The sequence below is a fragment of the Rutidosis leptorrhynchoides genome, chromosome 11 (genome assembly GCF_046630445.1).
Source record: "Rutidosis leptorrhynchoides isolate AG116_Rl617_1_P2 chromosome 11, CSIRO_AGI_Rlap_v1, whole genome shotgun sequence".
Classification (NCBI taxonomy): domain Eukaryota; kingdom Viridiplantae; phylum Streptophyta; class Magnoliopsida; order Asterales; family Asteraceae; genus Rutidosis; species Rutidosis leptorrhynchoides.
The window spans coordinates 236,057,543-236,069,615 of NC_092343.1; positions in this window are offsets into that span (position 1 = coordinate 236,057,543).

The window sequence follows — 12,073 nt, forward strand, 5'->3', positions numbered from 1 at the left end:
CTTGATGCTGCTAATCGCAGAATTACATTTTTGAATGAGGAGAATATGGTTTTACATGAGAGATTGGATTCGCAGGAATAGCAGATGGCTAACATGATTCCTGCTTCTGCCTATGTTCAAATGGTAGAAAATATGCAACGAATGGCTGCCCTTCAAGGTGATGTTAGGGTCATTGTTGAACAAATGGCTATGGGCGCAGCAAGGAATGAAGTTAGGACTTCCAATCTTCTTCTTAGACAATTTAGTGTGGATCCTGGTGCCCATCTTACTCCTGAAGTTGCTGAATGGAACAACTTTGCCTTCTCTGCTCCTGATTCAGACAGTGATCTTGATGCTACTGTCTCCCCTGTTCACCCTTCTGCCCCTACTGATGGCAAAAAGGGGGAGAAGAAATCTAAAAAGAAATCAAAGAAGAGAAAACAATCAGAGGGGGAGCATGAACATGAAAAGGCTCCTAAACAACCAAGGAGGGATGGTGATGGTGATGGTCAAGACTCTAGCACTAAGCCCAACAACGCTCATACTGAAGCTGGTGTATAGGCAACTGGTGAATCTCAACCCAGTGTGTCTGCTGCATCAGTGGATGATATTGGTTCTGGCAGTAAGCCTAGTGATGTTTCTGAAATGGCTGTTGCTGAAGCTTTTGTTGTTTCTCAAACTATTGAAAGAAGAATGAAGAGGAAACTAGAGAGACATCAAAAGCGACCACAAGAATTAAATGATGCCTTCAATGCCAGATTTGATGCCTTTGCTACTCTTAAACACCACAAAATTATGCACAGGAGATGGCTGAGCCCAAAAAATAAGGCAATTGATGATGACCTGATTAGCATTGACCAGTTCAAAAAAGATGCACGAAAAAGGAATGCTAAGTTCATGGTCAAATACGACAGAAAGAGGGCAAAGCTGTATGCTCAGCTAGCAGATAGAATCAAAAAGATGACTCCTGAAGAAATGAAAGATTACCTTGCTTCTACTGAGTCAGGGGGAGGAGTTAGAGCTGACGTGTTTATGAAATGGTTAGATGCTATGCTAGAAATTAGCTCATCTACTCAACCAGCTAGATCTGCTCAGCCAGCTACACAACGACAACAGCCAGCAGAAACAATCAATCTTGATGATGATGATGATGTTCAGGGGGAGCATCTTGCTATTTTTCCCTACCTGCCTCCACTTGAGCCAGTATCAACACAAGAACCATCAGCTGAACCCAGGCCTATTGATAAACAAAGGGTGAAATCTGCTCCTAGGGACAATCAGCCCCTGAGGAAAGGATTTGAGGCAGCTGATGAAGATACTGAGGTGGTTGTACCAACTGATACTAATCAGTCAGCTGGTGCTGAAGACACAGTAAGGAGTGCTGTGAATCAAGACCCAGCCGACCCAGCCAGAAGTGTGCTGCTGGGTAATACAAGTGTTGAAGACCCAGCAAAGGTGGTTGAGGTGGGTGCTAATCAAGTTGATGATGGCACGGTTGATCCTGCTGACTTTACAGTATGGGGTAGAGGAAATCACACATTTATTTAATCACCTATCCCTTCCCAGATTCTCTGTTATTTTGACAGAACACAGGATAACCGTGTTAATCAGTTTCTAGTAAGTTCATCTGGCATCTTTGAATCAACCATGTATCCTCCATCTTCCCCAAAACTTCATGATAAACATACTACTTGGTAAGATGATTCAGCTACCCGTGGTGAGCCAGACATCAGAAAGATGAATCCTGATGAAAGAGAAGCTTATAGACTGCAAATCACTGTTCCAGAATTGCTTGAACAAAGACAAGCAGAGCTTAATGAAAGAATTCACCAAGTTAGATTGCTGCATCATCCTCTTGATCAGCCACTCTACATTACTGCTTTGACTTATGGCATTGATATTGGCGTATACTTGAGTAACAGTGGTCTTAGGCTCTCTACTGTTATGGAAAGAATTCATTTTGAAGAAGCTCACCAGCTGGGTATGGATGTAAGGGAGTACCGTGCTGCCCTTAGAACTTCGGAGGGTGGGAAGATGATTGAAGCCATCAGTTCCCTGAAAATTACTGCCGATGATTATATGTTGGGCTTAGTTGCTGAAAGGCAAAATAGGGAGGCTGCTGATGCTGAACTTATTGAAAGGTTAAGGCTTCAGGATATTGAAGACAAGTTGGCTGCTGATAGGAAGGAGGAGGCTGAGTCCCTCAAGCTGATTAAAGCCATTTTTAAAGAACAGGATAAGGCACTTGATGAAGAGGAAGCTGCTGAGAAAGCACCTGCTACTGCTCCTATAGTACCTGATCATACTATTGAGTTTCCTGATAATTACTATAGGAGTAGGTATGCTGATGTGATGAATAGAAGATCAAATCCCAGCAGGATCATCAAAGTGAACAGAGGCTCAAAAATAGCATTTAATGTCATCAGGGAGAATAATGTTCAAGAGAGGATAAGCTTTGATGATTTAAGATCCTTAGGATTTAGTGAATGGATGGAAATCTTGGAGTATTTCATTGGTAAAGATGAAAGTGCTATTAAAAATACACTTAAATCTGAACTACAACAGCTCTTCATAAAGGCAACATGCACCAGTAGTAAATGTAGATGAATTTCTTTCTCAAAAGCCTAAATGGAAGCAATCTACTGGTGAAGGACCAACTGGAAGAGGCCCCATCATTCTACCTCCATTTATCCCTGTATTCGACCAAGCTGATGTACCTTACCTGTTCCCTGAAGCCTGGAGAATCAAACAAGAGGAGCTATCTGAAGAAGAACGAGAAAAGGATAAAGATAGATAGTCTCCTATGTGCTTAAATTGTATCTTTTGTTATTTACTTTTCATTATGACATTTTTGTAATTATTGTATATATTCTGATGTAATGAAAGTAAAAATGAGTTTATCTTCAAAATCATATCGAATTATAAGATATAGATAACTCAGCAAAAGATCCCAAAACAAACTTAAAAAGGGACAAATTTACTGCCTATTTTCAATAGTTCCCTTAGTGCTGGCTTTAGTGTTTTCTCTACATGTCATAGGTTTTGGCATCATCAAATAGGTAGAGATTGTTGATTCCCCAAATAATTAAGGATTTAATTATGACAAAACATAATTTATTTGCACTAAAATGTTATGTGCAGCCAACACCAGTTTGTCTATGTGTAGTCAGCTAATATAGCTGTGTCGAGTGTTTAGTATGCTGCCTAGTCTACCAGCACAAGGTAGAGTGTATTCTTCGAATCAGCACAGGATGTGTACTCAGCAATTCAAGAATATCAAGTGACTCAGCATCTGAAGAACCAGTAAGTCTGGATAGCAGCATACAACACAAGACAGCCATGCTCCATTACAAGCATGGTAGTTTCCCTGAGTGGTCTACATAAGATGTACTATTCAACAGAAGTTGAAGACAAAGTTGAACAGAAAAGGACACGCGTCGGTGGATGACAAGTGACCTTACAAGACCACGTGGGAATGCAGAAGTTTAACCTATGTGCAGACATGGGTTATCCTTTGTAAACACCTATGGAATACAACATTCCATTTGTTTAAACAAATAGTGGTGCCAAACCGAATCGGGGTGTTCCTGCAAATAGCTACCAAAGAGGAAAGAAAGGGATCACGCCTCTTTACACAATTGTCCCCTCAAGTACAGACATCCTATGTACCAGTGGACAATGGATCAATTACACGGATAATAGGACTACTATAAATTGTTGTATCCACTATTGTAACAACTAGTGGTGTGGGTTTATTTACTTAGAGTCCAAAACGTGTAATAGCTTTTAGTTTACCTCTTAGCTATATTCTAGGGTAATCTATATCAACCAACTATCATTCTGCCAAGGATAGTTGTGATTCTTTGTGATTCAATCAATAAAGAATCACAGTTGAAAATTACCTTTGACTCTAATTAATTTTCATGCTAGAATACTAAACATGTTTAACTGTCAAGTTAATCAAAAAGAATATTGTATTCACCCCCTTCTACAATACTTCTATTGTTATTAAGGGACTAACAACATCTAACCTCAACTCATCAAGTTCATTCAATTGTACAAGCCTATTCTCACCCGCCTTTTCAAGATCCATGTTAACATTTTTCAATGCCCAATAAGCTTTGTGTTCCACCTCTACCGGAAGATGGCACGCTTTTCCATAAATGAGTTGAAACAGTGTGGTCCCAAGAGGCGGTTTGAATGCGGTTCAGAAGGCCTATAACACGTCATCTAATTTGTGTTGCCACATCTTCGGATTATCATTAACCATTTTTCAAGGATACGCTTCAAAGAACGATTAGTATTCTCCACTTGCCCACTCGTTTGTGGGTAATAAGTGGTGGAGAACCTATGAGTAACTCCATACTTCTTCAACACCTTTTCGAGAAGGTGGTTTGCAAAGTGGGTGCCACGATCGGAAATGAGCGCCTTTGGAATTCCAAAGCACGAAAAAAGGTTCTTCAAAAAGTTCACCACGACCCGTGTATTGTTCGTGGGTAGAGCTTTGGCCTCCGCCCACTTAGATACATAATCGACGGCTACTAAGATATATTTTCATGTGTGGGAACTTGGGAATGGGCCCATGAAATCAATTCCCCACACGTCGAAAACCTCACACACTTGGATGCTAGTTTGTGGCATCTCATCCCGTTTGGTAATGGTGCTCGTTCTTTGGAATGCATCACAAGTGCGGACAAATGCATGAGCGTTCTTAAAGATCGAGGGCCAATAAAAGCCCGAGTTAAAAACTTTCTTGGTGGTATGGCTTGGTCCATAGTGACCACCGGTGGGACCTTGATGACAATGCTCAAGAATTTGTTGAGCTTCATTCCCACACACACACACACACACACACACACACACTGGAGAATCACTTAATCCGCACAAACTCGAAAAAGATGTGGGTGATCCCAAAAGTAATATTTTAAATCGCCAAAAATTTTCTTCTTTTGCTGATAAGAAACCCCCTTATGAAGAACACCCAAGGATAGATAATTTGCAAAGTCCGCAAACCAAGACACTTCCGGGTCCTTTTCGACCCGCATCAAAAACTCGTCCGGGAATGTGTCTTTAACATCCGAATCATTGACCTTTTCCAAATTAGGATTCTCAAGTCGAGAGAGATGGTCAACAGCGAGATTCTCGGCCCCTTTTTATCGCGAATTTCAATGTTGTCGGAGAAGAACCCAACAAATGAGACGTTGCTTAACGTCTTTCTTAGCAAAGAGGTACTTAAGGGCCGAGTGGTCGGTATAGACAATGGTCTTAGACAACACCAAATAAGGTCAGAATTTATCGAACGCGAAGACAACCGCGAAGAGCTCTTTTTCAGTTGTGGTATAATTAACCTGAGCTCCCGTTAGTGTCCTACTCACGTAATAAATTGGATGGAAATGATTATCATGGCGTTGCCCTAAGAAGGCTCCCAACGCATAATCACTAGCATCACACATTAGCTCAAAAGGTAAACTAAAATATGACGATACAATTATGGGAGCTTGTGTGCTTGGTTTTCAGAATAGAGAATGCATTCTTACAATCATCATTGAAATCAAAATGAACGTCCTTCTCAAGAAGTCAGGTCATGGGGCGAGCAATTTTAGAAAAGTCTTTTATGAATCGACGATAAAACCTGCATGGCCGAGAAAACTACGGATAGCCTTAACACTCGTCGGTTAAGGTAGTTTAGAGATGACCTCGATTTTGGCTTGGTCTACTTCAATCCCCGCACGAGATATTTTATGGCCCAAAACGATGCCTTCCTTTACCATGAAATGGCATTTCTCCAAATTCAAGACTAAATTGGCTTTCTCGCATCGAATCAGCATACGTTCAAGATTAGGCAGACATGAATCAAAGGAGTCTCCAAAGATGGGGAAGTCGTCCATAAAGACTTCCATGCACTCCTCGATCATGTCGTGGAAAATCTCCTTCATGCATCTTTGAAAAGTTCCAGGTGCATTGCATAATCCAAAAGGCATGTGACGATAAGCAAAATTACCAAATGGACAAGTGAATGTTGTCTTGTCATGATCTCGGGGGTCTATGGGGATTTGGAAATACCCGGAGAATCCATCTAGGAAGCAGTAGAAATCCTTACCCGCCAATTGTTCAAGCATTTGATTGATAAAATGTAGAGGGAAGTGATCCTTCCTAGTAGCGTCATTTAAAAGACGATAGTCTATACAAACTCTCCATCCCGTAACTGTGCGCGTAGGAACAAGTTCATTCTTTTCGTTAAGCACAACGGTCGTATCCCCTTTTCCAGTACAACTTGGACGGGACTCACCCATGGGATGTCGAAGATTGGGTCAATTAACCCAGCGTTAAGTAACTTTACTACCTCCTTTTTTCACAACGTCCTTCATATTCGGGTTTAGCCTCATTTTCCTTTGGACAATAGGTTCGTAATCATCCTCTAAGAGGACTTGTTTGAGTGAAAAAGGAGGAATTGATGCCCGGTATGTCGGTCGTTTTCCAAGCGATCACCCTTTTGTGAGCCTTTAACAGATTAATTAACCGACCCTTTTGATCACTGGAAAGAGTAGAAGAAATAATTATCAGCAATTGTAATGTACCTTGAAGGTAGGCATACTCCAAATGCTCTGGGATTTTCTTAAGTTCAAGCAAGGGCGGTTCTTCTAAGGAAGTTTTAATTCGGAACTTATCCTCCTCCTTGATCTCTTCAACTAGTTCCTCTTCTCTGGGATCTTCTTCATCACTCAATTCATCATTCGTATTCACTTCCATCAAATTTGCAAACTCAACATCTAAATCAAAATCATCACTACCATCCATGGGAACAAAACCTGTAGTGTCAACCTCCAACAATTCCTACAAATCGGTGGACTTGGGTTGTTTCATGGCTTTGTCTATATGGCAAATCACTCTTTTGTCACCTACACCTATGCTTAAAGTATTTTGTTGGGCATGGATAATAGCATCCGCGGTGTTAAGGAAAGGTCGACCTAGAATGATTGGTACTTTACTGTCCTATTTCATTTCAAGGATCACAAAGTCGGCCGAAAACACTAATGGTTCCTTATTCGGACAAGGGTTGTTTACTTTACTATCAAGTCTTCGGCAATACCTATGGGAGTGTCAAACGAATGGTTAGCCAAGCGGATCCCCATCCTAGTTGGTTTTAAGTCTCCTAGGCCAAGTTTAAAATACAACGAATAGGGCATCAAATTAACACTTGCCCCCAAATCGGTTAGTGCATCGTAGACAACCGAATCTCCCAACAAACAAGGGATGATAAAGCTACCCGGGTCTTCCAATTTAAGAGGCATCTTTTGCTTTTTCAAAATGGCCGAACATGCCTCATTGAGGAACATGGCCGACACCTCTTGATACTTACCTTTCGAAGAGATCAGGTCCTTTAAAAATTTCCAGTAGTTAGGCATCCCTCTTATCACCTCTGCAAGCAGCATGTTCATGCTGATTTGATCTATCATATCCAAGAACCTTTGATATTGACTTGCTAGCTTATCTTTCTTCAAGGTTTTAGGATATGGAATTGGTGCTTTGTACACCTTCAACGGTGGTGATTTAGTTATGATCTCCGGTGATCATCTTTCTTTTGCTCTTCATTCGTTGACTTATCAACCTTAGACTCATCCTTCTTTAGCTTCTCATTAGTAGGTACCTGCAAAACATTTGGAGAAATAACAGGAGGAGACTTTGGAGTCTCCTCGTTAATGACCAAACCACTTCGGGTAGTTATAGCATTCACGTGCTCATTTCTAGCCGACCCTTTGCTGTTCGGATTGGACTGCGTATTAGATGGTAGAGTACCCGGTGGTCTCTATGCTAAAGATTGAGCAATACGCTCTACGTCCCGTTCCAAGGTCTGAATCGAGGCCTGCTGACTTCTAACTTGCTGCTTTGTAGATTCACCATCCTATCTCAAAGAAGTAACACTCTCATCCGTTTTGATGATAAATCCTCTTAACAACTCCTCCAATGGAGGCATCTTATCGACTGGCTGTTGAATGGGTTGAATAGGTTGTTGGAAATTCCTTGGTGGTGCTTGCTGATTTCTGTTATTAAACCCAGGCGGTCGATACGGATAAGTCTTTTGGTTACCTTGGAATCCACCTTGATAATTATTATTATTATTCGCATTACCCGCTCGGTTGAAGAATTTCTTTCCACCCGGAAATTCACTAACCCCAAAATTACCCTTTTTCACATAACCCAAGTAATTAGCCCGATCCTCCATCGATGCTTGATCACAATCTTTGGTAAGATGTGGACCCTGACATAACTCACAACCAACTTTAATCGTGTGCATTTCTTTAGTAATAGATTCCATCTGTCGCTTAAAAGATGCAAGTTGAGCCTTAACTGACGCGAGTTCATCACTAGTTTCGATACTAGCGACATGAGAAGATCAAGAAACATCCATCTCTTGATGCCAATCATAAGAGTGCGTAGCTGTTTCGGAGATGATGTTGTAAGCTTCGTTCAAAGTCTTTTTCATCAAAGAACAACCTGCAGCAATATAGATTTCTTTCCTAGTCGGCACATTAACACCCTTATAAAATATCTGGACCTTATTAAATTTGTTCAATCCATGTTGAGGACAATTTCGAAGCATTTTACCGAAACGGGTCTAAACATCATAAACTGTCTCGTTGGACTTCTAAACAAAGTGATTAATGTCACTCTGTAATTTTGCAGCCTTTGAAGCTGGAAAGAAACGCTGCAAGAATCTGTCTTCCATCAAAGTCCAACTGCCAATCTCACCTTCGGGCAATGATTCTAACCAATCCTTGGCATCATCTTTCAAAGACCAAGGGAAAACCCTTCAATAAATAACAGTATCTTCAACCTGAGCAATCTTGAACAAATTACAGATGCTTTTGAAATTTCGAAGATGTTCGAATGCATCATCTTTCGGTGTACCCCTGAACTGACACTAATGAGTTATCATATTAAGATCTGCCCCTTAACCTCAAAATCCGTGTTGACTGCCGGTTGTCTAATGGCATGCCTATTACCAGCCCTCGTGGCTTTCATCATTGCTTCTATGGATAGACCTTCTCATCCTTCAGCAATTATAACTTCTTCCTTCTTAATATATTCAAAATCTGGAACATAAAAAGGTAATTTAGCGAAACCTTCGGTGATTTCCTGTTCTTCGTTAGCATTGCTGCGTGTATGGTAAACTCTAGATGGTTTCAGAGTTATTAGTACCTAACCTGCAATCACACCACAACGAAACACTGTGTAAATCCAAATAAAATGACAGTAAAGTAAATTTTGCAACAATTGCTTCTCACAAAAGGATCGAATAACTAAAAGCTCGTAAGTTCCCGATTGAACACCGCTCAATGGCGCCAAAAAGTTGATGTGTAATTTTATACTCTAAAAATACTAGCAAATACTACCCAATAATTATCACACAATACAGGAAACTATTCCCGATCGTGCGGTAATTTATAAGTAATGTTGACCAGTTCGTCCACAGAGAGCAGTTTTATCAGAAACTTTAACTTGTAATTATTCTAGTAAAAATGGGGGTTTTTGTTTAGAAAACAATCGCGTAATTAAAATTAATGTAAATCGATAAAGACAAAGGTATCCACTTAGAATTAATTCCTTCGGATCAGGATTGCTGTTAAGTTCGCTTAAAACAATTATATTGGTGGTAACACTGTAATTATCTCTCGATTCTCATAGATTATCAACTAAATCCTTAGCTTAGCTCTCGTTGATCCTAATTCTCTAATCTGGTTACCTAGATATTAATCAATATATTAATCTAGCTTGAATTGTTTAAGTCTCCCTAACATTTCCACTATTATCAAGGTTTCTCACAGTTTAATTACTAATCAATCAATTATACCGGTCTCCCTTATATAATTAACTAAAGGCCTAAGTTATTCACGTTCAATAACCTAGTAAAGTTCACCACTTATTCAACTCTCGTTGAGTAGTTAATAATCTCCGCAACTTCATCTAATTGATTAACATAGATAACAGTCGTTCTTAGCCAAACAATATATGAATAACGAGATCTAATCGTTTAATTCATAAAGATAGCAATCCTTCACCTCAGTTCAATCATCTAAGTAGATACAATAAATTTAGCTACTCATATTAAAGCAAAGAACACAAGAGAATAAAAGATAAATAATTGAATTCATTAAATTTATAAGTAACTAGAAGGGGGTTAATAGTTACTTAGTCGATTTTAATTTTTTTTTTTTGCGATTTCTTGAACTTGAACTTGAACTTGATATAGTGTGACTTGAAATGTTTGTTCTCAAACAATACTTATAAGATGTACGTATATCTAAATGTAATCAAAGAGATAAAGGAAGATAAAACATACACAACGATATATAGAGGTTCGGGAAGATGTTAACTAATCTTCTTTAATTCACTCCCCAATTCTACGAATACAGATTTTTCTTCACTATGATACTCCAAACTCGGTGGAGTGTCCAGATACAACACTAGTACTTCGATAAGCCGCAACTTGTGAACCGTTATGTCCCTTTGAAGACTTCATAAACACCTATAGCTCCGACCACAAGATCGTAATGCACTATCCTAGTGAAAACACAACTACCTTATAGATCCCTTTAAGAAGATAGTTTACAAGTAAACTTACAACTTAAGCTTACAAGTACTCTTGCTAGAATCACTCTAAAAGATTACAATGAATTATAAGAATGATATCAGAAAGCATAAGAAAATATGAGTGCAAGAGGTGAGTCTTCAAATGCTTCAAGGCTTGGATTTTATAGGAAAGAGAAATCTGCCTGGAAGCTGTACAGCTCACTGCACGGTCGACCGTGGTTCGATCGCGTACCCCTGACATCTGATTCTTATAGCCATTTTTGTCCTTTATAATTTGTCATTTTCCCTTATTGAATAGCTGCAACTAAAAGCCAATTATCTCTGAAATCATCCGCATTACCCTTTTTGTTTTGGACATAAGTGTGAAGTTGACATGTCCATAAAAGAAAAAATTCTTCAAGCTTTGACCATTCATCATTGATTACTTAATAGGGTAATTGCAGAATTTTGTGTCTTGACAAACCATTATCTTCCAAAACTTCATCAACCTTTCTTAATTACTTTTCATTTTATTAATGGAAGTATATTTCCCTTTGGAACATTGTTACATCTCAAATGAACTAGTTTGAATCTAGTTGGAACATACTTGGAGATTACAACAACTTACTAGTTCACAATAATACATACATAAAAATGATACATAAGAATCATGCGAGAGCATCTCTTTTGTTGGAACTTTTAATGACCATCATTAGTATGTATTTGAATGAAAATAAAACACTTTTGTGTTTAACCTTAATTGAGCTTAAAATGTCATTAAGATGTCATTAGGTGTGATTAGTAAAACTTAACATCTTTTGGTTCAAAACTATTTTGAGATCAAAGAGAGAAACTATTATAAGTGTGTTTAAAAAGGTTATGTAAATTATAGATGCCTCAAAGTGGTCTAACTTAAAGTGGATGAATTTGGTAACAGAGAAAACTGCAGTCGATCTACGGTCGACCGTGAGGTAAGTCGTAGATTGATAGTATTAGAAAAAGGTGCAATCGTTGGTACCAAGTGTGACGCCCAATACAAAATTAACGTGTACGGATCATCAACAACATGATCATTACAAAGTCAAACACTATATGCAGTTTTTAAAACAAGTTTGCATTCATAAAAGAGGTAACATCTTTACTAGACGTCAAATGTTTTACAAACGATAGCGTGCTTCTACGAATAGAAAGCATTAACATAAGTACGTGACACAAAGGTCATTACAAATTCATTATTCAAATGTAACATAAACTGTGAATGCAAGGTAAAAGTTTCATGTAGAGACATCTCTAAACAAAGCAGCGGGAGTCTAACACAGCAAGTCTAACAGCGAGACTAATACAACGGAAGCATCAAACGTCTAAGCACCTGAGAAATAACATGCTTTAAAATGTCAACACGAATGTTGGTGAGCTATAGTTTAATTGTAACAGTAATGTAATGTAGGCCACGAGATTTCGTATTCAAAACAGTATGAAAAGTATATGCTTAACCGTGGGCACTTGGTAACTAACTTAACGT